Raw genomic sequence first — 27,928 nt, 5'->3', positions numbered from 1 at the left:
CAAATACTTACACATAGATTTTCAAATATTAAAAGATCCTGCTTATCCGTCTTAATTGAACAATCCAAGTGCTGCTCCACATAAAACCAAGCATGTACATGATATCCGTACTATGAAATTTAAGGGAAAAAACTCATAAAAACACTGTTCATACTCCATTTCACATATTTCCATTTAGCATATTCGTGGCTCTAGTTTTAAAAATGTAATTTCATGATCATGAAATGATTTCCCATTCATAATCGGGTCTATATCATGGTTTCATCTCCATAAACATGTCATGTGGTTTCAGTCTCGTTGACACAACCAATAAGATTGCGAATATTAAGAATGAAAGGAAAGCAGCACTCACTCAATAACTACCTTCATCTTTGGCTTGCCATGTTCGTTACTTTGTTTTGCCTCCAAGAAAGATGGGGCATCCATTGGATTTTTTACATTTTCATTTATTTAGTTAATAATTTGCATTGCCTTGTTCACCTATTATTATTTTATATTTATTAGGCAGGGAAAATTTTGGTCCCAGTTGGAGACTGAGTTTGATTTAATGAAAAATGAAAAAAAAACTTCAAAAGCCTAATAGGCTATAGAGAGAGAGGTGGGGGAGGATCAAATAGACCCTGGTTTAATTTAAGTAATTAAGAGACAGCATGATCTAAGCTTAATCTAAATTTAGTGCTTAAATTAATCTATTCATGAACAACTGAATACTAATGTATTATTAAGTACTTATACCTACGGAATGAGTAGATTCATCCACCCAATAAGATACAGGTGAGATATTAAAGAAGTCACAAAGCAGCTCAAATGACGAAGATAAGGGACTAAAAGAAAAGAAGGGGGAAGAGGAAAGGTACAGAGCATTTCTAGCAAACGGATGATGATCACATGGCACTCATGTCGCGACATCACTTGGGTGGGGCCCCTTCCGGATCTTCGTCCTCATCCACAACTCGATTGCCTCTTTTCTCCATCCCACCACACTAAAAAACAAAAAACGTCAAAGAAAGAAAATTTAATAGAACTGTATCAAACTTGCCACCAATTTCTGTAAGTAACAAAAGCGCCCTCCCTAAAATGACCACCTTCCCCTCCCAAAGCTCAAAAAGTGAAAATCGCCACTAGACACAACAGAACAGACCAAACCCAACTCAATAGTAATTACTAGATTTCCATGCATCAAAGCCCACAGACCAACTTATCTTTGGATAGATATAAGGACTAGTCAACAGAGTCAGTAGATGACAGGACCTTGAGTTAACAGACTCAGATGGTCGGTCAATCTCATATCGGCGATCCCATGGACCCATTGAGCCACCAAGAATTAATAGATTCGGCTAGGTTGGTGCATGTTCCATATGCACCAGAAGCCACGGGTATCACATTCGACCATGAATTCCTTTGCAAGTCGAAGGGTTCACACGGCAAGTTCTCCTGGCCAACTGTTCCACCTAAAAACTCTCTGAAAATTGAAAACGAAGCATAGAGAAACAACCTAAACCCAAACCTATTGTGGTACTTTTCTCCACGTTTTCCAATACACCGAACCTTTACCCTGTTGTTAAGAAAGATGAGGCCAATTGAGTGTGGTCCCTCACAATTCCCCCTCTTCTAGAAAAGAGAGTCCCCCTCGTGTGTCCAAATCTCTCGTCTAATCTCCGTGGTCCACCACCACCACCACCACCATGGTGTACCAGTAGCACGCCACCAGGATCCACCGCCACCCTCTTCATGACCACAACCAGTGGTGCTATGCCTCCGGAGACCACCACCACTGATGCAGCCATGTCTTCAGGATCCACCACCACCACAACCAGTGGCTATGTTTGCAGAATCCACCACCTCCTCCGTTCCTACCATCAGATCCTAAACCTCCACTAACCACGGCCACCACCAGCAGCAGCAGCAGCAGCAGCACCAAGCGCGTAAACATGCCTTCAGAACCGAGCGCCGCCTCTTCGTCCTCCGGCACCCACCTCCACGACCTCCCAGACGCGATCCTCTCCATCATCTTCTCCCTCGTGACGGACACCCGCAGCCGCAACTCCATGTCGCTAGTCTGCCGGAAATGGGCGGTGGCGGAGCGCTCCTCCCGCACAACCCTCTCCTTCCGCGCCAACCTCTGCTACCTCTTTTACCACCCTTCCTCCTTTCGCTCCATCACCCACCTCGATCTCTCCCTCTGCTCCCCCTGGGGCCACCCTCTCCTCCCCCTCTCCGAGGAAGCCGACCTCCTCGCCCGCCTCCTCGCCCAGCACTTCCCCAACCTCGTCTCCCTCACACTCTACGCCCGCAACCCCACTACCCTCCAGATCCTCGCTCGCCACTTCCCCTCCCTCCTCTCCGTCAAGCTCGTCCGCTTCCACCAACGCACCCCTTCCCCTCTCGGCTCCGACCTCGAACCCCTCTTCGACAATTGCCCCTCCCTCGCCTCCCTGGACCTCTCCCATTTCTACTGCTGGACGGAGGACATCCCCTCGGCCCTCCTCGCCCACCCTGCTTCCGCGTCGGCGCTCACCCACCTGAACCTCCTCATCCTCTCCACCGATGGCTTCAAATCCCAGGAGCTCCAGATCATCTCCGCCGCCTGCCCTAACCTCCTCCACCTCCTCGCCTCCTGCCTCTTCGAGCCTCGCTACATCGACTACGTCGGCGACGATGCCCTGCTCGCAGTCGCCACCAATTGCCCCAAGCTCTGCTGCCTCCACCTCGCCGATGCGTCCTCCCTCTCCTCCCCGCGATCCGACCCCGACTCCCATGGGTTCTCGCAGGAGGACGCTGGGATCAGCGTCCGGACGCTCGAGGAGGTGTTCGCCGCCCTACCTGCTCTTGAGGACCTCACTCTGGACGTCTGCCACAACGTCAGGGGAACGGGCGGGGCACTGGAGGTGCTTGCTTCCAAGTGCCGGCGTCTCCGGACACTGAAGCTTGGGCAGTTTCATGGCATTTGCAGGGGTGATGGGCCTCGCCCAGACGGACTTGCAGTGTGCAGCAGCTTGGAGTCGCTCTGCATCAAGAACTCCGGCGATCTCACCGATTCTGGATTGCTCTTCATTGCCCATGGCTGCCCTCGCCTCTGGAAGCTCGATATCCAGGGGTGTCGGGGCGTCTCCGAGAGCGGCATCAGGAGGGCGGCTTACTGCCTCCGCAGAACTCTGGTTGATGTAAGGATATCGTGCTGCAAGCAGCTTGACGCAGCCACCTCGCTCCGAGCATTGGAGCCCGTACGCGATAGGCTACAACACCTGCACCTTGATTGTGTCTGGGGTGTGACCGAATCTGGGGAGATCGCAGGGAAGAACAACGGCCGCGATTTCGATCTGAATTTCTGCTCTGAGGCAAATGAAATCCATCGGTATAACAATGGAGGATTCCAGTATCACAATGATGGCTCCCTCACACATGAGGCCGATAGCCCCAGGAAGAAAAAGCGGAAGTACTGTTCTGATGGCAAGAGCAGCAACGGAGCAGGCAGAGAGTTCTGGTGCAAGACATGGCCTCGGCTGAGTTCATTGTCGTTGTGGATAGCGGTTGGCGAGCTCCTAACCCCGCTCGCTGAGGCAGGCCTGGAATGCTGCCCAGCACTAGAAGAGATAGAGATCAAGGTTGAGGGTGACTGCAGACTCTGCCCGAAGCTCACCAAGCCAGCATTCGGATTGCATTCGCTGGCCCGGTACCCTCGCCTCTCGAAGATGAACCTAGATTGCGGAGATGTGATTGGCTATGCTCTAAGCGCACCGGTCGGGCAGATGGATCTTACCCCGTGGGAGAGGTTTTACCTGAATGGGATTGGAGAACTGAACCTGAATGAGTTGGATTACTGGCCTCCCCAAGATACAGAAATGAACAGCAGGAGCCTAACGCTTCCGGCCGCTGGCCTGCTGTCGGAATGCTTCACTCTGAGGAAGCTCTTCATACACGGAACGGCTAATGAACATTTCGTGAAAATGCTGCTGAGGATCTCCAATCTCCGGGATGTGCAGCTCAGGGAGGATTACTACCCTGCACCAGAGAATGATATGAGCACTGAGATGAGAGTGGACTCATGCAGACGGTTTGAAGACGAGTTGAACCAGCGTCTAATCCCTGACTGAGCAATGCAGATTTGGTAAAAATAACAGAGGTGTCCACTTATCATCACAGTAGATGTCAAGTGAGAGTATAGTGATACGTGCAGTTGAGGCATCCTAACAGATTTAGAGAATTGAACCTTGCTCATGCATGACCTGATCAAATTTATCAGGCACTTGTTATGCATTTTCGTTGATTTTTTTTTTTCGCAACATGAAAAAATCAAAAGCTTTGCCTTGCATCTCTATTTATTCAAGGATGGACTGACCAAAGGAGGCTCACTTTGGTGTCCCTTCTAATCAAGAATTGGGGGACCTCACAGTCACTAGCCAATATAATAACACTGCTGAGGGTCCTGAATCTTTGAAACGGGCAGCTCAGAGAAGAACCCTACGCTGCACCAGAGATAAGATTGGCCTCCAGACTATTCGAAGATGAGTTAAAACCAGCGTCTGGTCCCCAACAGAGTAATGGAGATCTAGAAGACATAACAGAGGTGATTTGCTGCGTGATGGTCCGAAACCTGATAGGAAAATAGCAACACGAGGAGACTTCCATTATGAGTCAATTGTAAACGTTTCAAGGTTTTTCTTTTTCCCTCAGAGAAATAAGTCTGGATAATTCGACAAGCTTATGTGGGATTATCAGCTGAATTTTTATAGCTTGATAAGTTGACTGTAATTGCTTACAATGGAATGCAGGGCATGAAAAACTTCTGCTTTTCGTTTATTTATTTTAGAAATCTTAATGTGATCTGAAGTTCCGTTCATCAGTTTATAGCCCTCGAGGATTTTGTGATAGTTTTTTTTGTTTTGAAAGAAGGGATAATGCATTAGCATGTTGGAAAAATTAAGCGTTACAAGGCTGCAGCAAGCGATGAGGTATCACTTGCTGTAACCGAAAAACAGAGAATAAAAGCACATAGTTTTATTGCCCTCTGTACTCTTATCAGAAAAGAAAGAAGAATGGAAGCTTGGAATCTTTATGCTAAACGTGCTTTCCTTCCCCTCTTCAAGCAAAGAGCAGCTTACAGTAAAAGTTGCATACTATATGTAAACAAATGGTATCAGCAGAGTGTGTACTCACCCTCGAGCAAAGGGGAAAGTATCCTTGCCACTGAGCCTGCCAACAATCAGCTTCACACAAGCACGTCAGAATTTCTTTGAGATTTTATTCTTCTCTTTTTCAAAACCATTATCACCACCTGCTGCTTATGTTCACTTTCTATAAATCATAAACAGAATGGTACCAAGGAGAACAAGAGGGATAAATCAGTGCAGCATATTCGTCAGGATGGGTTTGGGCAAGTACCTGAAATAAGCTTGCCCAAGGGACCTTCGGGAATTTCAAGCCGCATCCCCTTCGTGTGCAATGGTACAATTTACCTGAAAGACAGCACAACACGACTGAGAAGTGAGAATATTTGAAGCTTGCAGTTAAGAGAGAACGTATGACACAACATATAGCCTTGGTTAAGAACTCTGGAAGGATGTCCCTGTTAATATATATATATATATATATATATATATATATATATATATATATATATATATATATATATATATAATAACTGAAATACCCAGCAAGGGTATTTCAATCTTTTCACTGTAATAGGCGTTAGTTAGCCCACTAGGGGTTGACAACCTATTTTCACCTTTTTATTTTTTATTTTTTTATAATTTTTTGTTTTTGACTGTTGGGCCAGCTCCAATATAGTTGTTGGAGCTGCTCCCAACAGTCATAAATATGATATGGCTATTGGGACTTGGGAGCAGAGCTGCCCCCTTTAACCTCTTGTATTATAAATAAGCCTCATGACCTTTATATTATTTCATCTCTTTTTCAAGAGAGTTTTGTATGCAATATACTTTCTCATTTGACCCTTGTGTGGTTGGTGTGATTATTCAATCAAGTGTTCCCACTTGATTGAGGTGTGTGTTCTTGCATATACTTCGGATTCAATCTACTTCATTACATGGTATCAGAGCTTGGGTATTTCAAAAGCCGTTTTTAGAGAAGATCGTGACAATATCAAGAAGAGGATCGTGAGCTTGGCAAAATACAACAAATCACGAATTGTTGCATCGGGAAGCAAACCACTTCGAAAAAAAGGTCTTGTATTTTCTTCTATCTTTTCTCATAGTCGAAAACGGCTTTAGCCAAATGAGGTGTTTCCTATTATATTGTGTTGGTAGACAATTATAGTAGACAATCTTGGATATTCTTTCTAAAACACAAATCAAAAGTATTTGATTGTTTTAAAAAAAAATCATAGTTATATAAAGAATCAATTTAAAACCAATATTCAAATCTTTAGAACTGATTCTGGTGGAGAATTTGTGTCAAAAGAGTTTAAAAATTATCTTGACCTAAATGAGATTGTTCATCAAAAACATGTTCATACACTCCTCAACAAAATGGACTTACCAAAAGAAAGCACAGACATTATTGAGATCACTAGAATACTTCTAGTATGTAAAAATGTTCCAAAAGATTTTTGGGCTGAAGCCACCCTTACGACAGTCTATTTGATAAATAGAATGTCTTCAAAAAATATTAAAAATGTTTCTCCTATTGAAAAACTTTGTAAAATGTATCATGATTACAAAAGGTTGAAGGACTTCGGGTGAAAGTATTTTGTTCTTACCAACAAGAATGATAAACTCTCTCCTAAAGCAATTCCTTATGTGTTTTTAGGCTATGCCGAAAACCAAAAAGGATATAGGTGTTATGACATTGAAAGAAAAAAATCATATATTTCTCGAAATGTTACATTCCTTGAAATTGAAAATGGTTTTAGCAAAGAAAAAATCCAAGAGAATTGTGATTATTCGTTCTTCTTTGACCTAGTCAATGATAAGTGTGAAAATATTCATGAAAGTGAAGATATGCATGAGGCAAATGAGAATGTGAGAAGGAATCTTGATGATATAGACATATCTCACAATAATTTACAAACCTATGCTCGACATACCGAAGGTCACCCATCATATGCCCTAGAAAGATACTCTCAAACCAAGAAGATTCTTCTAGCCTTAGAAAATCTATAAGAATTTCAAAAGCTCCTAGTATATTTGTATCATATGATTCTTTTGAACCAAGGTATAGATCGTGTCTAATGGTCATTCACTCGTATTTTGAATCTCAATCATACCATGAGGCTAAACATCATGAAGAACGGGTTAAGGTCATGAACGATGAGTTAGAAGTATTAGAAAAAGCAAAAACTTGAAAAATCCAAACATTACCTAAAGGAAGAAAAACTATAGGATACAGATGGGTATACAAGGTAAAAACCAACTACGATGAAACATTAGAAAGATATAAAGCTAGGTTAGTGGCCGAAGGATACAATCAAGAATATGAGATAAACTATGATGAGACGTTTGCCCCAGTCGCTCAAATGACCATTGTTAAAACTCTTATTGCTATAGTATCGATTAGGAAATGACATATATTTCACACAACTTCATTTTAATTTTTGTTTTACTGACAATGCATTGTTTGTTAAGTCTTCTAATGCATGAATGATGGTCATACTTCTTTACGTAGATGATATGATAATCACAGGAGATGATAAGGGAGTTAACCATATCAAAGATATGCTTAAAGTCAATTTTGATATGACAGGTTTTAGTTTTTTACGTTACTTTCTTGGAATAGAAGTTGCTTACTCACATCGTGGTTAATTGAAAGATCAAGACTCTCAGATGAAAAATTGGTTGATACTCCGAAAGTCTAAATGCCAAAATGAAGAAAGATGGTGAAGAGCACTTGCAAGATCCAATGCCCTATAGACAAATGATTGGGGCTTTATCTTATCTTTCTATTACCCGTCCTGATATATCTCATGTTATTCATTCTGCTAGTTAATTTCAGCATGCTCCCACTACAGTGCATATGAGCGTTGTAACGAGAATTGTTAGATATATTAAAAAATCTATTAATCTTGGCTTGTTTTTATCCTCTTCCTCCTCACTAGAAATCATTGCATATTCTGATTGGAGAGGGGATGTCAATGGTAGACACTCAACCATTGGTTTATGTGTATTTGTAGGTGACTCCTTAATTTTATGGAGATGCAAAAAGCAGTATAATGTATCACTCTCCTCTACTGAAGTTGAGTATCGTGCCACGTCGACAACTACGTATGAGTTAGTATGGCTAAGACAACTCGAAAACTTGGGGGTTTATATTGCAGAACCTTTAAGATTATGTTGTGACAACAAGAGCGCTATATACATTGCAACCAATCATACATTTAATGAGAGGACGAAACGCATTAAGATGGATTGTCACTACGTTCATGAAGAATTTCTGAGAAAGACCACCACATTGCCCTATATTCCGCCTGAATATCAATTAACAGACTTCTTCACGAAAACGCTTTCATCTTCAAGATTTCACTTCTTACTTGGCAAACTCTCGATTGTTTCACCATGAGTTTGAGGGGGGTGTTTATATATATATATATATATATATATATATATATATATATATATATATATATATATATATATATATATATATATATATATATATTGTAACTGAAATACCCAGCAAGGGTATTTCAATCTTTTCACTGTAATAGGCGTTAGTTAGCCCATTAGGGATTGACAACCTATTTTCACCTTTTTATTTTTTATTTTTTTATAATTTTTTGTTTTTGACTGTTGGGCCAGCTCCAATATAGCTGTTGGAGCTGCTCCCAACAGTCATAAATATGACCGTTGGGAGCAGCCCAACAGCCATATTGACTGCCCCCTTTAGCCTCTTGTATTATAAATAGGCCTCATGGCCTTTGTATTATTTCATCTCTTTTTCAAAAGAGTTTTGTATGCAATATACTTTCTCATTTGACCCTTGTGTGGGTGGTGTGACTATTCAATCAAGTGTTCCCACTTAGATTGAGGTGTGTGTTCTTGCATATTCTTTGGATTCGATCCACTTCATTACAGTTCCGAATGCCAATTCGTTGCTGGCCAAGTCCGTATCCAGTTCAGGTTCAAGGTCTTTAAAACAGTAGGGTTACAGATCTACAAATTGGGAGAATCTAAATTTTTGGCTATGAGAGCTCTGAATGGTACTTGTATTCCCAAGGCCTCTTTAGGGTGCGTTTGAATCGCCATCCGCACCCACCCAAACATGGAACACACAATGGAACACACAGAAGCAATATTGGTGTGTTCTGCGGATGCTTATTTGGTATCCACCACTGCTCTGTGCCCGCCACCCGCCACCCCCCACCCCCCCCACACACACACAGAGAGAGAGAGAACAGTGGTGGACGGACACTCGGACAAAAAAAATTGGGGATGCATGGACAGGGCAGGACAGTGCATCCTGTCCACACGTGTCCGTGATTCAAATACACCCTTAAGGTACAACAAATCTCCCACTTAAAACACACCAAGGCTGAAAACATCCGTGAAAGGGTTCATTGCCTGAGTTCAGGAACCATCCATTCAGGGGTTCCTCCGGAAGAGGAATCTCTCATGGGTGCATCAACCATCATACCTGAAAGCCCAAGCGGAAAATTTTCAAAGTCCAGAGCTGATTCACAAGGCTTCTTGATAAAATTGATAATGCTTTGGTCAATCCATCCTGGTCTTCCCCTACCTTCAATTTCTAGATTCACCACTTTCACTATATCCTTTCTCAAACTCTCCACAACTAGTCTTCGAGTGTTTATCTTCAAAAGTGATGTTATTCCTCATCTCCTAGATCTGATGCACTATCAATTGAAACAATGTAATCCAACCTAGATATATTTTCTTACAACCGAAATTGAACTTGGTCCAATGAGTGAGCACTGACATGAGGTCTGTCAAACAATCTAGCAACCTTACCCCCAATCCAGCTCACACGGTTTTGCATGCATATCAAGGAAATGATCTTAATCACAACTCAACTCACACGTTTTCTCTCAATCAAGACAAGTCTATCTCTGCTAAAAAAAACTCTCGAGATAAGGCAAGATCTCACACAGGTAAGGATGACCTGAATATGGCAAGGAACTCAGATCTTAGAAAGAACAACTGATCCCATCCTGCTAGCAGGGCAAGATGCACCATTTTCCTCTGGTATAAGTGCATCAATCCTCTCTAAAACCCGGAGCAAGAATAGATGCTACCTTCTCTTCTAAGGTTTTCTTTCAAGAATTATGAACTATCAGTATGTGACATATCCAAACTTCAGGTCTAGTCCATAGGCACAGCTTCCATCATACATAAACTTCTTGGCCTTCTGCCTAAGAACGCTGTCAGCAAATACATGAACTGATCAGTGAAATGTTCATCCACTCAATATGTTTCAAAGGTCAAGAAGAGGCATCGCTTTTTATTCCCATATAGTTAACCACAGCCGTTTTCATTGTTTCCCACCCAGTCTATTAGTATCTCAAAACAACCTGAAGACTAGACCAGGAGTGAACCCCTCGGTGAATGCAATACGCAAAGATTGTACAACTAAAGCAACTATGGAGAACATGAAATAATCTCCACTAACACAAAGCAAACTGAAGGCCCGGAATGGAAATGACTCCTAGCATTGCATGAATAGCAAAACAAACTTGTAGAACTTCAGAAAGCCCAAAAGGAACTAAATATCATTTAACATGGAAGATATTTTAAATTCAGCAACATGGACTCGGAGATGAATATTTTTACGGCTATTAGCATGATGATATCGACCTTATTAGTCTAATTGCTCCAAATTAATGAATCTATACACCAAATTTTGTGAGACTTCAACTGATTCCCGAGCACAAGACAAGTTTTCCTTTCTTTCCATCATTGGAAACGGTTGAAGTTTGAACAGAGCATGACAAACGAAAAAGTTTTGGCAGGACTACCTACCAGTATCAACACTTCCAAAATTACTGAGGCGAACGATCCAATGATGTAATCGTGAATATGAAAACCTGACAATGCTCTTGCTAGCTTCAATCCTTTCATCTAGACTATCAAATATGCCAATAAACCACATGCTTACAGTCACCATGTGAATGAGCTGCCGAGCCACAAATCTTTGCTGGACATTCCCAACCAAGGGACATTGAGGGTATATCTTTGGAGATCAAACCAGAGAGGATTTAACCTATGAATGTTACTACCTTTGAACTATATAAAAATAACTATTTAAATTTTAAACTACTTCCGAGAACTGAGGTTGTTATCCTCCCTTGCCTGATCTCTTCATTCCTTCGCCGCTCAAGGATGACGGTTTGTCAACTAAGAATTTTGTGATTAAAAAATGTCTTAAACCTTTGAGAATAGTGAGAATAATATCTATTCCACTAACAAGTTTTCCTAACCATTCTCCATACAACTTGATTTCTACATAGTGATATATTCTATTGTTCACTATATGTCACATCCAGATAAAACGTCACACTTTTTGAGTTGCCAAATCTCATTGATGTCGCAAGACACCTTAATTGTGGCTTTAATGATGAATTTCATCATAGCCACTAATCTCCATATAGCGAATAATCTTCGCATGGTTTTGTAGGGTGTGGCCAATATATCTCCACATGGTTTTGTAGGTGTACAAGAAGTTGGTATCCAACACCACGCATATTGTTTGTTTAATCATGGAATAGATATTATCACCTCAAATGATTCTCTAGACACATTATGCATTTTTTTCTTAACTGGAATGTGATAATATTTTCATTATGTTTATGGCAGAAATTAGTGATGAGAGAGAGAGAGAATGGGTATGTAATTGGATCGGCATCTGAAGAGGCAGCTCCAACTGTTCCATGATACCATTGACTCGACAGATACTTGGAGAAGTCATGTTTCAAAATATCTCACTTGTTGATAATATTTTTGTTTTTGCTAATTATGTTCAGTGCATATAAGCATTTGCAAAATATATAAATATATGTAATTGCAGGATGCTTATCTAGTGCAGCTGATTAAAAGCAGGCTAGAAAAAGGGACAACATTACCATTATATATGGCTTAGTGTTAACCTACTAAAATAGTATAAAGACTAGATGGCTTTAGCTTAGTTAAGCTACAAAGGTACATCTCTCTCTCTCTCATGCGTATATGTGTCCGATGTGTTTTCTCTTCTGTCTCAACTCCTCACATCCTCTTTATGCTTCTGATTCTGTTACCACTCTCCTCCATTCAGGTAATCTGAACAGGTACGATGTTTCACCATCATAAAAGACATCTATCAGATCAGTCTGGTCCAATTAGACTTACGGTAATAATATAAGAATAACATTTTCACCTTTCCTAGAGTAAAATGAAGCATCCTGAGAACAAACTTTATGAAGAAAATGCCCATGCCTCCCAATATAAAGGGAAAAAAGAAAAGAAGCATCTGATTTGAGATTCAGTCGGAAGATGCAGAATGCATTAGATGTTTTAGAAGTATTGACAGGATACCATAGATAGTGGTTTCATCAAGTGAAATTCTTAATAGAAGTAAATGAACAGAACTCTAGTGAAAATTAATAATAAAAAAACCTTCATAAATTATGGAGCATCTTTAATCGCCTGTGCCAGCTGAGCTTCGTTTTCTGACCACTCGTGACTCAATACAAGGAACCAATTTTCATAAACTCTGTATATGGAGGTTTAGATTTTAGTGATGCACCAAAAATAATAATCACTGCAAAAGGAATGCTGGCCCAAAAAATTGTACATTTCACATAAAGCAAAGGTCCATATAGAGCTCCAATGCATCTAATGTGGAATAGACATATTAGCATATCAAAGTGAAGAATAGATGATACCAGCGCAGATGGACTAATTTCATAAATTATTTAGTGAATGAACAAGCTATCCACCTAAAGTAGCAGAAAAATAAGTCTACTCTGTAGTGAGCAATGGATTACTGAAAAATTCATATAAAAAGGCAGAAATAGTACAGTACCATTTGGATGCCATAGGCAGCTGCGAAAGGAACAAAAGAAATATAACAGAATGAAAAACAAAAGAGAAATAATAGCCAAAAGAAGCAATTTTTCTACAAGTTCAATAAATTGGAATCTTTGTGCACCTTAGCAGTGATATTTCATTGCCAGTCTTCCATGTTCTCTGCAGTCAAATCTTGCTCCCAAGCAAAGGAGAAAAAGAAATGGACTGCAACAGCAGTTCGTTCCACTCCAAGTACCACGAAAAACTATAGTAAAGAATCCTGTAGGTTGCATATTTTCTGATGCAAATCAAACATATTGCAAAGAAAAAGCTAAGTCAGGAATGAAAACTAAAAGGAAAAAATGTTGAATTTGAGGATGAAAATTAAGAGGCCAACAGGCAAATGAGGTGTTCATTGTTTGAGACTTGTAGTGACTGATTTCAGATGCTAATCCAGTTATTTGAATGGTTGTTTAGAACATCCTTTAACATCGCAATGTCTATAGCATGACATTATGACAACTTAAATAGAACATATGGTACAAAAAAACTGTTTATAAATTCATTTCATAAGGTTCGCTCGGACATACACAGTGAGATACAACAAAGATAATTTCAATAGAAAATGGAGGTGAAAACTATATGAAAAAGATAAGAGAAAATGATGTACTTCAATAAACTAATCATTTCATACATAATGAACTTTTACTTATTTTCGATACATCAATGATCCATCCATTCAACTAATTCCAACAAATTCACTTAGTAGGCTATTGCCCCAGATTGCTGGAACTTAGGGAGTGTTTGAAAGTCTCCGATCTCAGATCTGAGAATCTGATGGCGTGCGACACATTGATGTGGTGTGCGCTCCATACCAAGATCCGAGGCTATTCAAACAAGGGATCTCAGCCCTGTTATAAAGGGGATAATGGGCAGATACATGTATTTGAAAACAGATGGGGAAAGGTCCGTTCTCAAACCTGAGGATCTCCCTCGGATTTGAGGTCTAAAGCTTTCAAAATCAAACGCAACCTTAGGGTACCCTTTGAATCACACAACCTTACAAGCCATTTCTGAATTGGAAAGCTAGTCAGCCATGTCACATAGGTACAAGTATGGTCACAGGTACAGAGGGCAAGACACAGGAATTCTTAAAATTATGGGTATAGGGTTAGAGTTAGGGCACATGAGGTAGGTAGTATGCAAAAGCTCATCCCTCATCCTATATATGTATATATATTAGGGGCATATTGGACATCTCTCTCTGCATTGGGTTTGAGCTGAGTCTGACTCGACCGTACCCATAAGCCTACCTGTGCAGACCTGTGTAACTTCGTTCCCTAGTCATATCCATGTCACATAGCTAGTCAGCCTGCTTCTAAAGCACACAAAGCAGACTATCAAACACATGGTATGGTAATTTACATACCAAGAGGTCATCTGTCCCAGTACTACTCTTGTCCAAGTCTCCAACTATGTTTGGGAGTACTACAAAGTACCAACAAAAGAAAAAATTAGAGAACATTGTTTAGATGGTTTAATATGTTGTATAAGGACTTGTCATAACACCTATAAGAAAAGCTGACATGACTCAAGTGGGAGGAATTAAGAAATGAAGAAGGTTGTTGACTTGGAGGGAGGTAGAGAGAGTTGATACGAAGGGTTGTAAGGTGACAAAAGATGCAGCTCTAGACAAGGAGGAATGGAAAAACATGACTCATAAAGCTGACCCCATGTAGTTGGGTGTTACATGCACCCCCTCACTAGCCAAACGATACATGCAAGCCTTCACTAGCCAGCTAGCCTATGTGGTGCCTACATAGGGTAGCATGACATATTTTGTAATTCCTGTACTTCCTTTGGGCTATTTGTATTCATCTGGGACTTGGGTGGCATGAATGTAATATCCACATGTACTAAGGGTAGTTAGGAAGGTTATGGTTTATATAAGGCCAGCCCAAGCCACTTGGCTCATTATTGATGTTTTTTACTTAAGATTGCTTAATGCAATGAGAGAGTTCCTTGTGAATCTCTTTGAGAGTGTGTGATACTCTAAAAGGGTTAGTCTTAAGTGGTTATTCCATAACTACTTAAGATTCATCTCATAACAACCCTAACCCATCTCTAACCACTCACCAAACCAACCCAATCTAACCCAACTTTCATTTTATCTCTCCCCAAGCTAGCTGACCCCCCTACTTCTTGTTAAATTGTATACATTAGGATTTGTATATATATATATATATATATATATATATATATATATATATATATATATATATATATATATACATTCTATCATTGTAATAGGTTATACCCATTAGCGGTATTTTGGTCTTTCAGTTCATGTAATAGACTATGTCCACTAGGGGCACTTTAGTCCTTTGTATCTTCTTATTTTTATTTTCTATATTTCTGTCTTTTATTTTCCTTGTAAGGGCTTAATAGTCATTGACCATTATAGCTGTTGGGAGCTCCCAACAACTATATTTATAGCCTTTCGGAGCATCCTGTGTATGCTTGTTCTCAAGCACATTTGAACATATAAACTCTTATATTTTTATGTTGTGTTTCAATCGCATAAGAGGCTATTGTGCTTGTGATTTGTATTGACCCATAAGTGGCCTTTGCTTGTGCTCTCTTTGTATGATTGTAAGCCCATAAGAGGCACCTTACTGTGTATTTTTCATTTCATTACATGGCATCAGAGCCTTGGTGTGGTATCATTGCATTGTGGTCTTGAAGATTGTGTGGTGGGCTGTGAAGTTCTCTCTGTTAAAATGTAAAACTGTACATATATGTATATATAATAATATTATATTATTATATATATAAATACATTTTTAATTTCTTTCTTTTCTGTATTTTTTTTCCTTTATTTTTATTTTTTGTCTTTATGTCATCTAGTTCAGTTTGAACTAGAATGACTGTTGCTAGTCAAGTCCTGTCCAGACTTGACTAGCAATAGAGCTGTTGGACTGACACAGTCCAACAGCTCTTAATAGAGCTGTTGGACTGACACATTCCAACAGCTCTAAATAGAGCTGTTGGACTGTGCCCAACAGCTCTATTGAGTCCTCTTTCAGCTGTGTATATAAAGGGGTGCAGCCCCTCTTGTATTTCACTCCAATGCTTCTTAAGCAATTGGTTTTTCATATCAATAAAGAATACATTTTTATTTTTATTTTGTTTCCAGTTATACCCTTTTTAAGGGTTATACTTTAGTGTCATTCTTGACACTTGCTCTTGTTAATCAAAGCTCGTGTTTCGAAGATCCCCATTTCATTTCATGGTATCAAAGCCGCGGAAGTACTAAATCTTGAGGAAAAGCTGCCTCGGTTTCTGTGCCCGTTTGCAAAAGTGTTCGCCACTTGAAGAGAAGTGTTTTATCACTTCATTGGAGAAGATTTCACATCTTGTTGTATTGTTTTTTTTTCTTTCTTTCTCATTTTCCTTCTTGTTTCTCTTCTATCCCTATTCTTTCTCTCCTTGTAATCGATGGATGACAATGATAAAGTCACCATCATGCCTATGAAACTAAGCGATACGAACTATGTAACATGGGCTTCAATCATGAAGCACCATATATGGGGAAAAGGCTTATGGGGGATTGTGGATGGTTCCGATTCGGAACCTAAACTATCTCTTACTAAAAAGGAGGGAGATAAAGACGTCCCTCTATCGGAAGAAGAGAAAATCAAGGCTATTGCCTCATACGAGAAGAAATGGAAAGAATGGAGAATATCTCATGCGAAGATAATGTCATGGCTTATCAATAGCGTTGACATTAAAAAATGCTCAAGTCTTGCCAAATTTGATCATGCCGATAAGGCATGGGAATACCTTAAGAATATGTATTCCCTTAAAGATATTGCACACGTGTGCAACCTCCAAGAAAAAGTTCGAATGATGACACAAGGAGACAAAACTATTCGTGAATATTACAATGGGTTGTCCGAACTTTGGGAAGAACTTTCCCTTTTAGAACCAAAGTGGCATTGTGCCGAAGACATCGAGCTTCGTCAGAAACAACTCGATGTTGAACATTTTTACCAGTTTATCACTGGATTAAGGCCGGAATTTGAAACCACTAAATCGGCCCTACTTCACCGGAGAAAAATTCCTTCTATTGTGGAAACTATTGAAGAGTTAACAATGGAAGAAAATCGTCTTCGGAAAGGTTCTTTAAAAATTGAAGATAATTCCGTTTTAGCCGTGTCTAGACCAGGGAATCATGTTCGATCATATAGGCCTCCTCACTTTAACCGACAAAATGGTGACTATGATAAGAAGAAAGTTATTTGTCATCACTGTCATGAACCGGGACACTACAGGCCACAATGTCCCAAACTTAAGGAGCTGAGAGAAAAAAGAGCTGCAATTGCTGGATCGGAGCCTAAAGATCAGGATGCACCAGTTTCCCTGGCCCAACTAATGGAGATCCTTCAGCCTCTCATCAAAGGTGCCTCTTCCTCATCTGAAGCTTCAACCGGCGCAGCAGCCTCATCTTTTTCTGATTTAGGTAAAATTTCTTGGCTTCTTGACTCTGGTGCATCTTTTCATATGACCCCAAATAATCAAAGTCTATCCAAATGTGTTAAAAATAAAACAAGTGTGTCAAAGGTCTTTACTGCTGATGGGACTTCTTTTGAAATAGAAGGAATAGGAGATTTTGAAAAAATTTATAAAACAAAAAAAATTTTTATTCCAGAAATTAGACATGTTCCCAAATTAAATTTAAATCTTTTATCTGTATCTCAAATTTCTGATTATGGGTGTAATATTTCTTTTTCTTCTCATGGTTGTTGGGTACAGGATCGCCAGTCAGGCAAGCTGATTGGGGAAGGCCATAGAGAAGGAGGACTCTATTACATGGATTTTTTGGAAATGCCGAAGAAAGCTTTTTGTTATAATATTCAAAAAATAGAGTTGGAATTGTGGCATAAGAGACTTGGTCACCCACATATAGCCAAAATCCAACATTTTCCAAATCTAGGAAAATTTTGTAACTCTGAATCATTTGATTGTAAAGATTGTATTCTCGGCAAAATGAAAAGATTACCATTTCAGAACAGAACCTTTTTCTCTTCAAGACCACTTGAATTAATACACTCAGATGTTTGGGGTCCTGCACCAGTAATTTCTAAAGGAGGATTTGTTTACTATGTTATTTTTGTCGATGATTTCTCCCGACATACGTGGATGTACTTTCTCAAACATAAGTCTGAAGTATTTTCATACTTTCAAACTTTTCATAATATGGTTAAAAACAAATTTCAAAATGATATTACTATTTTTCGCACAGATTCAGGGGGAGAGTTTTTATCCACAGATTTTCAAAATTATCTTAAATTGCATGACATCACACATCAAAGATCTTGTCCTTATACACCTCAACAAAATGGACTGGCAGAACGAAAACATCGTCATATTATAGAAACCACTAGAACTTTATTAATAGCAAATCAAGTCCCTAAAGACTTTTGGGCAGAAGCTGCCTTAACTGCCACCTATCTCATTAATAGGATGCCATCTTCTTCGTTACAAAATATCACTCCCATTGAAAAACTTATGAACATTTCTCCAGACTACTCTAGATTAAGAATATTTGGGTGCAAATGTTTCATATTTACTGACAAAAATGATAAACTTTCCCCTCGTGCGATTCCCTGTGCCTTTTTAGGATATGCTGAAAACCAGAAAGGTTATAGATGTTTTGACTTCAAAAATAATAAACTATATGTGTCTAGAAATGTTTCCTTTCTTGAAAAGGAGAGCTTCTTTGATTTTAGAAAATTAAAAGACGTCACTGAGTACTCCTTTTTGCTAGATCTAACATCAACATCTGATGAATATGACCTTGATTGTAACTTTGATGATGATCCAAGAATTATTGATCTTAATGTTGAAAATGAAGAAGTTCATAGAGATACTAGTATTCAATATTCCAGGCGACAAGAGTCTAATACTCCATGTGCACTTGAGAAATATTCTAACATTCCAACTAGACAATCATCCCGAATCTCGAGGCCTCCAGAAAAGTTTGTATCATACGAGTCTTTCTCACCCACATATAGGGCAGTTATTGCATTAATTCACTCATATGAAGAACCATCCACATATTTTCAAGCAAAAAATGATATCAAATGGATAGAAGCCATGAAAGTTGAATTAGATGCACTTGAAAAGGCTTCTACATGGAATATTCAAGATCTTCCTCCAGGGAAGAAAACTATAGGATGTCGATGGGTTTATAAAATTAAAACCAAGAGTGATGGTACTCTTGAAAGATATAAAGCCCGTTTAGTAGCCAAAGGTTATGCCCAAGAATATGGGATTGATTATGAAGAAACCTTTGCTCCGGTGGCTCGTATGACTACTGTCCGAACCTTAATTGCCTTAGCTTCTATCAAAAAATGGTCTATTTTTCAAATGGATGTCAAAAATGCTTTTTTAAATGGAAAGCTAGTTGAAGAAGTATATATGGAACCCCCTCCTGGTCTAAGTATTCCTAAGGGTAAAGTCCTTCGCTTAGAAAAAGCTCTTTATGGACTTAAACAAGCACCAAAAGCTTGGTATGATAGGTTTAGTCGTGTTATGATTGATATTGGTTTTCAATTCTGTTTAACTGACACTGCTTTGTTTATTAAGAATTCTGATGCAGGAATCATTGTGCTTCTTCTTTATGTGGATGATATGATCATCACCGGAAGCGATAAACAGGTAGTTGAAACAATCAAAACACTTCTTAAATCTCATTTTGAAATGACTGATTTGGGCTTGTTGAGATATTTTTTAGGCATTGAAGTTGCTTATTCTCCTAAAGGATATTTATTATCTCAGACTAAATTTGCTTTTGATATTGTTTTCAGGTCTGGTATTACTGATGATAAGAAAGTTGACACTCCAGAAGTTGTTAATGTTAAAATGAAGATTGATGATGGAGAACTTCTTGCAGACCCTACTCCTTACAGACAGCTTGTCGGGGCACTTTCCTATCTATCCATTACCAGACCAGATATAGCACATGTTGTTCATACAGCAAGTCAATTTCAACATGCTCCTACTTCTGTTCATATGGGAGCAGTCATGCGTATTATCAGATACATCAAGTCCTCTCTTTCACGAGGACTTTTCTTATCTTCCTCCTCTTCTCTTGATTTAATTGCATATACTGATGTTGATTGGGGAGGTGATCTCAATAACAGACACTCAACCACTGGCTTTTGTGTCTTTTTAGGGGAATCATTAATCTCGTGGAGGTGTAAAAAGCAGCAGAAGGTATCTCTCTCATCCACCGAAGCTGAATACAGAGCCATGGCAACCACGACCATGGAAGTAGTTTGGCTCCGACGACTGCTTGCTGACATGGGAGTTGAAGCAACAAAGGCTTCACAAATGTGTTGTGACAACAAAAGTGCGATCTACATTGCCAGTAACAGAACATTCCACGAACGCACCAAACACATCGAAATGGATTGTCACTACGTCAGAGAGGAATATCTACACGGGATAATTGATCTGCCATATGTCACTTCAGAATATCAGTTAGCAGACCTCTTTACAAAGCCTCTCGCTGCTCCCCGATTTCACTTTCTCTTAGACAAACTTTCGCTCATTGTACCGTAAGTTTGAGGGGGAGTGTTAAAATGTAAAACTGTACATATATGTATATATAATAATATTATATTATTATATATATAAATACACTTTTTAATTTCTTTCTTTTCTGTATTTTTTTCCTTTATTTTTATTTTTTGTCTTTATGTCATCTAGTTCAGTTTGAACTAGAATGACTGTTGCTAGTCAAGTCCTGTCCAGACTTGACTAGCAATAGAGCTGTTGGACTGACACATTCCAACAGCTCTAAATAGAGCTGTTGGACTGTGCCCAACAGCTCTATTGAGTCCTCTTTCAGCTGTGTATATAAAGGGGTGCAGCCCCTCTTGTATTTCACTCCAATGCTTCTTAAGCAATTGGTTTTTCATATCAATAAAGAATACATTTTTATTTTTATTTTGTTTCCAGTTATACCCTTTTTAAGGGTTATGCTTTAGTGTCATTCTTGACACTTGCTCTTGTTAATCAAAGCTCGTGTTTCGAAGATCCCCATTTCATTTCACTCTCTCCCCAAGCTAGCTGACCCCCCTACCTTCTCTCTCTAGCTTCCATCTTCCCCAACACCTCTTCCCTCTCAATTCCCCATTGAATTTCCTAAACCCTATGCATTCTTAAGTGAATGCAACATTGGGATAAGGCTTGATGATGGTGGTGATGATGATGTATAGAGATAGACAAAATTATATATATATATATATAGAGAGAGAGAGAGAAAGAGATCCACTCCCCTCTCTTCATTAAATAAAGAAAAGCACACAAAATATGTGAAACATATAGGGTATAACCTATGTCACATGGGTGCGGGTGCGGGGATTCGGCACTTACAAAAAACCCGGGTGCGGGGGTGCGGCAGGGGCAAAAATGTAAAAAATATATATATATATAAGGGGGTCGGGAGGGTTACCCCGACGCGGGTTTTTTCAAATTTCATTTTATATACAGCTGCACGCACCCATCTCGTCAGGAGAATAGTGAATACTAATAGCCAGCAAGGCTACCACCATCATTATCATTTATTATGGAGAGAGAAAATCCTTTACGAAAAAAAGGATCAGCAAGGCTACCACCATCATTATCATTTATTATGGAGAGAGAAAATCCTTTACTAAAAAAAGGATTAGGAGCAGCAGCTGCTGTCTATCATTTATTATGGAGAGAGAAAATCCTTTACGAAAAAGAAGGATTAGGAGCAGCAGCTGCTGTCAGCAGATTTTTTAAAAAAAAAAATCGCAGCCCATTTCATAGGGCATTTTTTTTTAAAAAAAAATCCAAAAAAAAAATGGACCTAAATGATCCTAGGTGCGGTCAACGCACCCAGGATCGGGTTGACCGCACCCGGTGCCGCACCCGCGACTCGAGTCGACGCGGGTGCGGCACCCTGCTAGCTGAATCCCTGTGACATAGGGTATAACATATCTATGTATGCAGCAAGTAGATGTGCCATCATCGACCCATGTATGCTGGGCATTTTGAAGCACCAATGTACATAGTTGCATCCTCAGTTTGTCCACAAGTAACTTTACTAGCAATTGAACTTGAGATTCATGTTGAACGACTCCTAATTCAGTTATTGTTGAGATTCATGTCGAATGACTCCCAATAATTCAGTTATTACTAGTTCTACAGTATAAATAAATTGAGATTTCTTTTACTGTACAATTGCTTAATAGTGAAGATATAATAACTGTTTTTTACATTTTTGGTCCCCTTGATAAAGATGAACAAAATTGATGGATCATTTTGCAATATGGGAGAATTTTCAACGAGAAATTTGAAGCATATAGATCTGTCTGCCATAAGATAGAGCTATAAGATAGCTGCTATTTCACAATGCAACATTGCCAGCTTTCAATGCAAAAAGGATTTGAAAGAGAAGAATGGTAAATTTTAAAATATTAGCAATTTAAAAATGACTAACATGATTTTATCTTGATATTTTGTTAATATTTGTATTCTACAAAATATTACTAATATTACCAAATTGCAATATTTTACTTTTTATTATTTTTACTTTCTTAATGCCCATATTTTCATCCAGAGACATGTTATTTAGAGTAACACGGGTGTATATGGTTCCAAACAATTGCTAAGTAACGGAAGAATAAAAGAACATACAACTCCACCATAGGTCCACTGCATAGGGAAATCAATCACCAGAGGTCCAAAACAAAGATGTCCTACAACCCAGTTCCAACCTAAGTCACAGGGACTCGTCAAAGCAGGTGTCGCATCTGCGTCGACGCGACGCAGGTGCGGCACTCGGTGCGCGTGCGCGTGCGACACTCGGTACGGTCAATGCACCCAGGGTCGTTTTCATCCAATTTTTTAACGTAAAAAAAATCTATTGCCTAATCAAAAGGGGCTGCAAAAGAGGATTAGGGCAAATTTTTTTTGCCCTAATCCTCTCCTCTCCCGCGCAACTCCGCTCTCTCGCTCGCCTCCTCTCCTCCCGACGTCTCGCAGGGGAGCCTGACGCCACCTCCTCCTCTCCCTCGTCGCATGTACCCTCTCGCTCTCTTGTTCGGTCTGCAGGGGAGGGGCTGAGCCCCCTCCCTGCTCCCTCTGATTTTAGGGGAGGGGCCGAGTGTAATGAAGTATGCGAAAGAATCCAAGAATGCCAAAGCATTCACTATGTCCAACACTGACAAATGAAACAAGCATAAGAGAGGAAATCCACCAAGGGATATACGAAGGGCCTTATAATAAGGCTACACACATAAAAAGAATATCTCTTTTATTGGAGAGGAGCTCTCTAAAGCAATACAAAATACAAGGGGGGTTCCCCCTATTTATAAGAAAAGGGAGACTAAAGGGGGCTCCCAATAGAGTCGTTGGGAGCCCCCAACGGTCACAATTGTGACCATTGGGGGCCCCAACGACTCCATTGTGGGGCCCCTTTTGGTAACCCAAAATACATTTTAGAAAATAAAAAAATAAAAATAAAAAACAGGAAAATAAAAGAAATAAAACAAGTACTCATGTTGGGTACTTGTGAAAAGACCATAATACCCCTATCGAGTATTATGGTGAATACATCTATATTTATATATATATATAGATGTATTATTACATATGTCTTAACATCGAGCCCCTCCCTGTTTTCGGCAGGGGAGGGGTTGAGCCCCCCCCTACTCCCTCTCGCTCTCTTGTTGGGGCAACAGGGGAGGGGCTGAGCCCCCTCCCTGCTCCCTCTGATTTTAGGAGAGGGGCCGAGCCCCTCCCTGTTTTCGGCAGGGGAGGGGCTGAGCCCCCCACCCTGCTCCCTCTGATTTCAGGGGAGGGGTCGAGCACCTCCCTGTTTTCAACAGGGGAGGGGCCGAGCCCCCCACCCTGCTCCCTCTGATTTCAGGGGAGGGGTCAAGCCCCAACCAAGAAAAAAATTCTTTCGGGGGGCGCTGCCCCCCTACGGCCCCCATGGACCCCGTCCGCTGAATGCGCAGCAGGACCCACGTCGGGGGGGAGCCTCTGAACCCCCCAATAAGGGCAAAAACTCTAAATCAGGCTCCACAACTCATCATTGGACTCGATATTATAAATCTTGATTGTCTGCATAATTGATTTTAATATGATTTTTTTTTGTTTTCAGGACAAAAATGACAGATAAAAAGAAAATGACTTGTGTCATCTTCATCCCCACATGCGAGTTCTGCTGCTAGTTTTATTGATAGTTGTAGTGAGAGTGATAATGTAGGACCACTATGGGTACATGTAGATAAGCTTGCAAAAACTGGAGAAGGAAGTGGTGGAAACAAGAGATTTCGATGCAAGCTCTGTGAAAGAGATTTTGTTGGGTCTTCCACAAGAGTGAAGGCTGATTTGTTGAAGATATCAGGACATGTCATTTCAGGATACAGAAAAGTTGATAAGGCAATGCGAAGACAATACAAGAAGAATATAAGAAGAGAAAGACAATGAGTGATTCTTGTGCAATTAGTGTGTCATTTGGAAGCCGCCAAGAAGATGCTGAAAAAAAAAGTCAATGCATGAGGTAGAGGAACGATACAAGCAACATTCAATATATATAGAAGAGAAGATATGGATAGAAAAGTAGGGAGGTATTTTTATTCTAGTTCACTCTCATTTAATGCGGCTAGAAATTCTTATTGAAAGAATTTAGTAACATCTTTAGCAAATTGTAATTTGAGTGGCTATGTGCCTCAAAGCTTAAAAAAAATACGAACAATACTTTTTGCAGAAGAGAGGATAAATATGGAGAGGTTACTGGAGATTAAAAAGTATTCATGGGAGCAAAATGGAGTTTCTATTGTTTCTGATAGATGGGCAGATATTCAAAGGCGTCCACTGATCAATTTCATTGCTTGTTCGCTTAGTGGCTCAATATTCTTGAAAGTAGTTGATGCATCTGGGAAATATAAAAATGCAGAGTATTTGAAAGGGTTGTTTATAGAAGTCATAAAAGAAGTGGGTGATCAGAAAGTGCCAGAAATAACTGATATCGATATTGTAAGATTCAGAAACGATTTTCCTAATTCGCTACATCAACAACGCTCTCGCTAAACCGATCGCAAAAGATTCAACGCAAATCCTAATAGATCAACACGATCAACAACTGGCAAGGAAAATCGAAACATAGCAACACCGAACGGATCAAATGCAATGAAGATCGGGCGTTTCCCGAAGAAAAAAAAATCAAATTTCTGCTCGTAAATCAAAGCCACTTTCTAACAATCTTGACATTGTAAAAAGGGTTTGTAAACCTATTTTATTCTAATGATGTTTAGTGCAGCAACACAGAAAATATGTGGCTGCCGATTCCAAGGAAAATCCCCTCTCCTCTCTCGTCTCGTCTCGTCTCTTCTCTACTCCTCCTTCTCGGTATTCACGATAAATCTGTCAACCCAAAGCAGTTTTAACAGTGATATCATATATATATATATAATTTTTAACAGTTTTAAGTTAACACTGTGTATGTTTGTGCATTTATATATATATATATATATATAATATAGATAAAAATAGACTTTATTAGGGTTAACTGAATCTACTTTTAGATAGAAATGAACGTCGGTGTGGTTGACTTCACCTAACACAAAGGAAGTTGTGTCCAAGTGTCGCACCCGTCTGGGTGCGAGTGCGACGCGGGTTCAGTGCCCTGTTAGAAGAGTTTGTGTGACATAGGCCTCAATCTATCTCATAAGCTTGATCCTTCATCAGTCATCTTGAATGATACTGGTGTCAGGCTTATGATGCATTTTTTCCTATTATATCTATGACCAAGAACATTTTTTCCTATTATATCTATGACCAAGAACATTGTTGCTTAACGAGGCCAGTTGAAAAGGCTCGGAGGCTATCAAAATCCATAGTAGTCACAAATAGATGTCCATGAGCATTGTTCTACGAGTTTTTTTTGGCTTTATTGTTGGCCACTGAATCAAGGACTAACGAAGATCTGACACAAATTGAAGCAGCAAAAGATGTAGGAAGGAGAAGAGCAATCATCTTCTTCTTGAAGCTTCCTCAAATGCACAAGGAATAGAGATTCCTTGAATCCATAATAAGAATGGGAAAAATAAATTTATTCAATAATCAGACTACATCTCATAAAATAACCTTTATTTTTAAGTGAAAAATCCTGCACAAAATGAGAAACTTACTTAAACTAGTTTCACTTTAATAAAAAAAATATTTTAAACTAAAAGAAATAATTTATCCTAATTATAGTAAAGAAATTAACAAATAAAAATTCTTTTTGGATCAAGAAACTGCTCAAATAAAAAATATATAACTGAAAAAGCTACTGAGATCTTAACTATACAGCTAACTCCTAAAAATCCTTAATTTACCTAAGTAGAAAAGACCTAATTTATTTAAATTTTTAAAAGCAAGTTTCCACCAAATAATAATAACTAAAACTAATCGAATTTCTAAACTAATACTAGAACTATACACTTTCCCTGATGAGTATAGGATCCTTCAATCAGGTTCTTTGGCATATAGCACATCAGCTTTGCTCTAAGCCTTTTATGGATCACAATGGTATTCCGCTTCTAACAATACTCAAAATGTACCATTCCAACTTCTTTGCATTTCTGATATTCATTCTAGTTATCATCATGTATATAAATTTCAAAATCTCTAGCAAAGAATGAACAAACAAACAGCATAGAGAGTCAATTGTTCTTCCGATAAGAAGCTGGTAAATTTCTTCTATATACTGACCAAGGATCATTGCAGTGCACAACTTATCAAAGGTACAGGTCAAGCATTAGTGAAATATCAATATTTGGGACAAAATAGCAAAGGAAAATATAAAAGCATGTGGAAATGCATAAGCATAGGAGGCCATTCATGCTGATATAAAATGCTCACTACCGTGCTCGAAATCTAGTAGATGTATAAAACAAAAGATCACAGTTTCGTTGTTTCAGTGCTAACCTTGGGTCTTCCCTAACAAAATTTTCATCTGAATCCCAACAAGCAATCAGAAACTTACAACATTGTTGCCTAAATACTTGAGCTGCATAACTCACTAGTTATCCTAAATCTCATCACGAACATCACCAAACCCAACGCATGCGCAATTCAAAACCCTAAAAACGCACATTAGCGTGATCTCAGATTCTCAATGGAAATTCTGCGCATAAAGTCTAGACTGCTGAAACCGACACAAGAATCGGCAACAACGAAGATGAGCAAACATGTCCTAGTAGAGATACCGATCAACAACTAATGTAAATCCGAAACAGGATTTGCAGGAACAAACTACTCAACTACGAGTTATCTATGAATTTCTAAAATCATCTAAGAAAACTGGAAATAATTGGAAAATGCCAGAAATAACTGATATCGAAATTGTAAGATTCAGAAACGATCTTCCTGATTCGCTACATCAACAACGCTCTCGCTAAACCGATCGCAAAAGATTCAACGCAAATCCTAATAGATCAACACGATCAACAACTGGCAAGGAAAACCGAAACATAGCAACACCGAACGGATCAAATGCAATGAAGATCGGGCGTTTCCCGAAGAAAAAAAAATCAAATTTCTGCTCGTAAATCAGAAAATCCTCACCCGATTCCGAACCAAAAACTCGACGAGGCAACAAACCCCGGTACATCGAAAATCCCGTCAAAGAAACGGAAAATAAAGCCATACCTCCAGATCTGAGAATGAGAAACACCGTTTGCGCTATTGAAAAGACCGATCAACCTCACGATGGAGATGAGATAACAGAGAGAGAGAGCGGTGAGCGAGGCAGATGATACGTGCAGGGAAGGAAGATTCTCTCCCTGTATTCCGTAACGAAGACGACGAGGGAGAGAAGAGGAGGAGGAAGAGCAGAGATGGGGAGAAAGAGAGGGAATGAGAGACGGAGGAAATTTCTCTCGGAG

At 39.5% G+C, this 27,928-nt stretch overlaps 1 long non-coding RNA gene and 1 pseudogene across 2 annotated transcripts; one reads left to right on the top strand and one right to left on the bottom strand.

The window, feature by feature from the left end:
* Positions 1-738: 738 nt before the first annotated feature.
* On the bottom strand, positions 739-27,928 carry LOC149814283 (uncharacterized). The gene is made up of 4 exons (XR_016428050.1): positions 27,693-27,928; positions 13,093-13,248; positions 5,383-5,456; positions 739-983 (listed from the first exon to the last, which is right to left on the bottom strand). It is a non-coding gene; the product is annotated as an uncharacterized LOC149814283 (long non-coding RNA).
* Positions 998-4,840, top strand: LOC149814284 (F-box protein MAX2 homolog A pseudogene; annotated as a pseudogene). The gene has a single exon (XR_016428049.1). The product of XR_016428049.1 is annotated as an F-box protein MAX2 homolog A pseudogene (transcript).

The sequence above is a fragment of the Nuphar pumila genome, chromosome 15, assembly GCF_984573655.1.
Source record: "Nuphar pumila chromosome 15, dmNupPumi1.hap1.1, whole genome shotgun sequence".
In the NCBI taxonomy this organism is placed as follows: Eukaryota; Viridiplantae; Streptophyta; class Magnoliopsida; order Nymphaeales; family Nymphaeaceae; genus Nuphar; species Nuphar pumila.
This window is presented reverse-complemented; position numbering and strand designations above follow the sequence as displayed.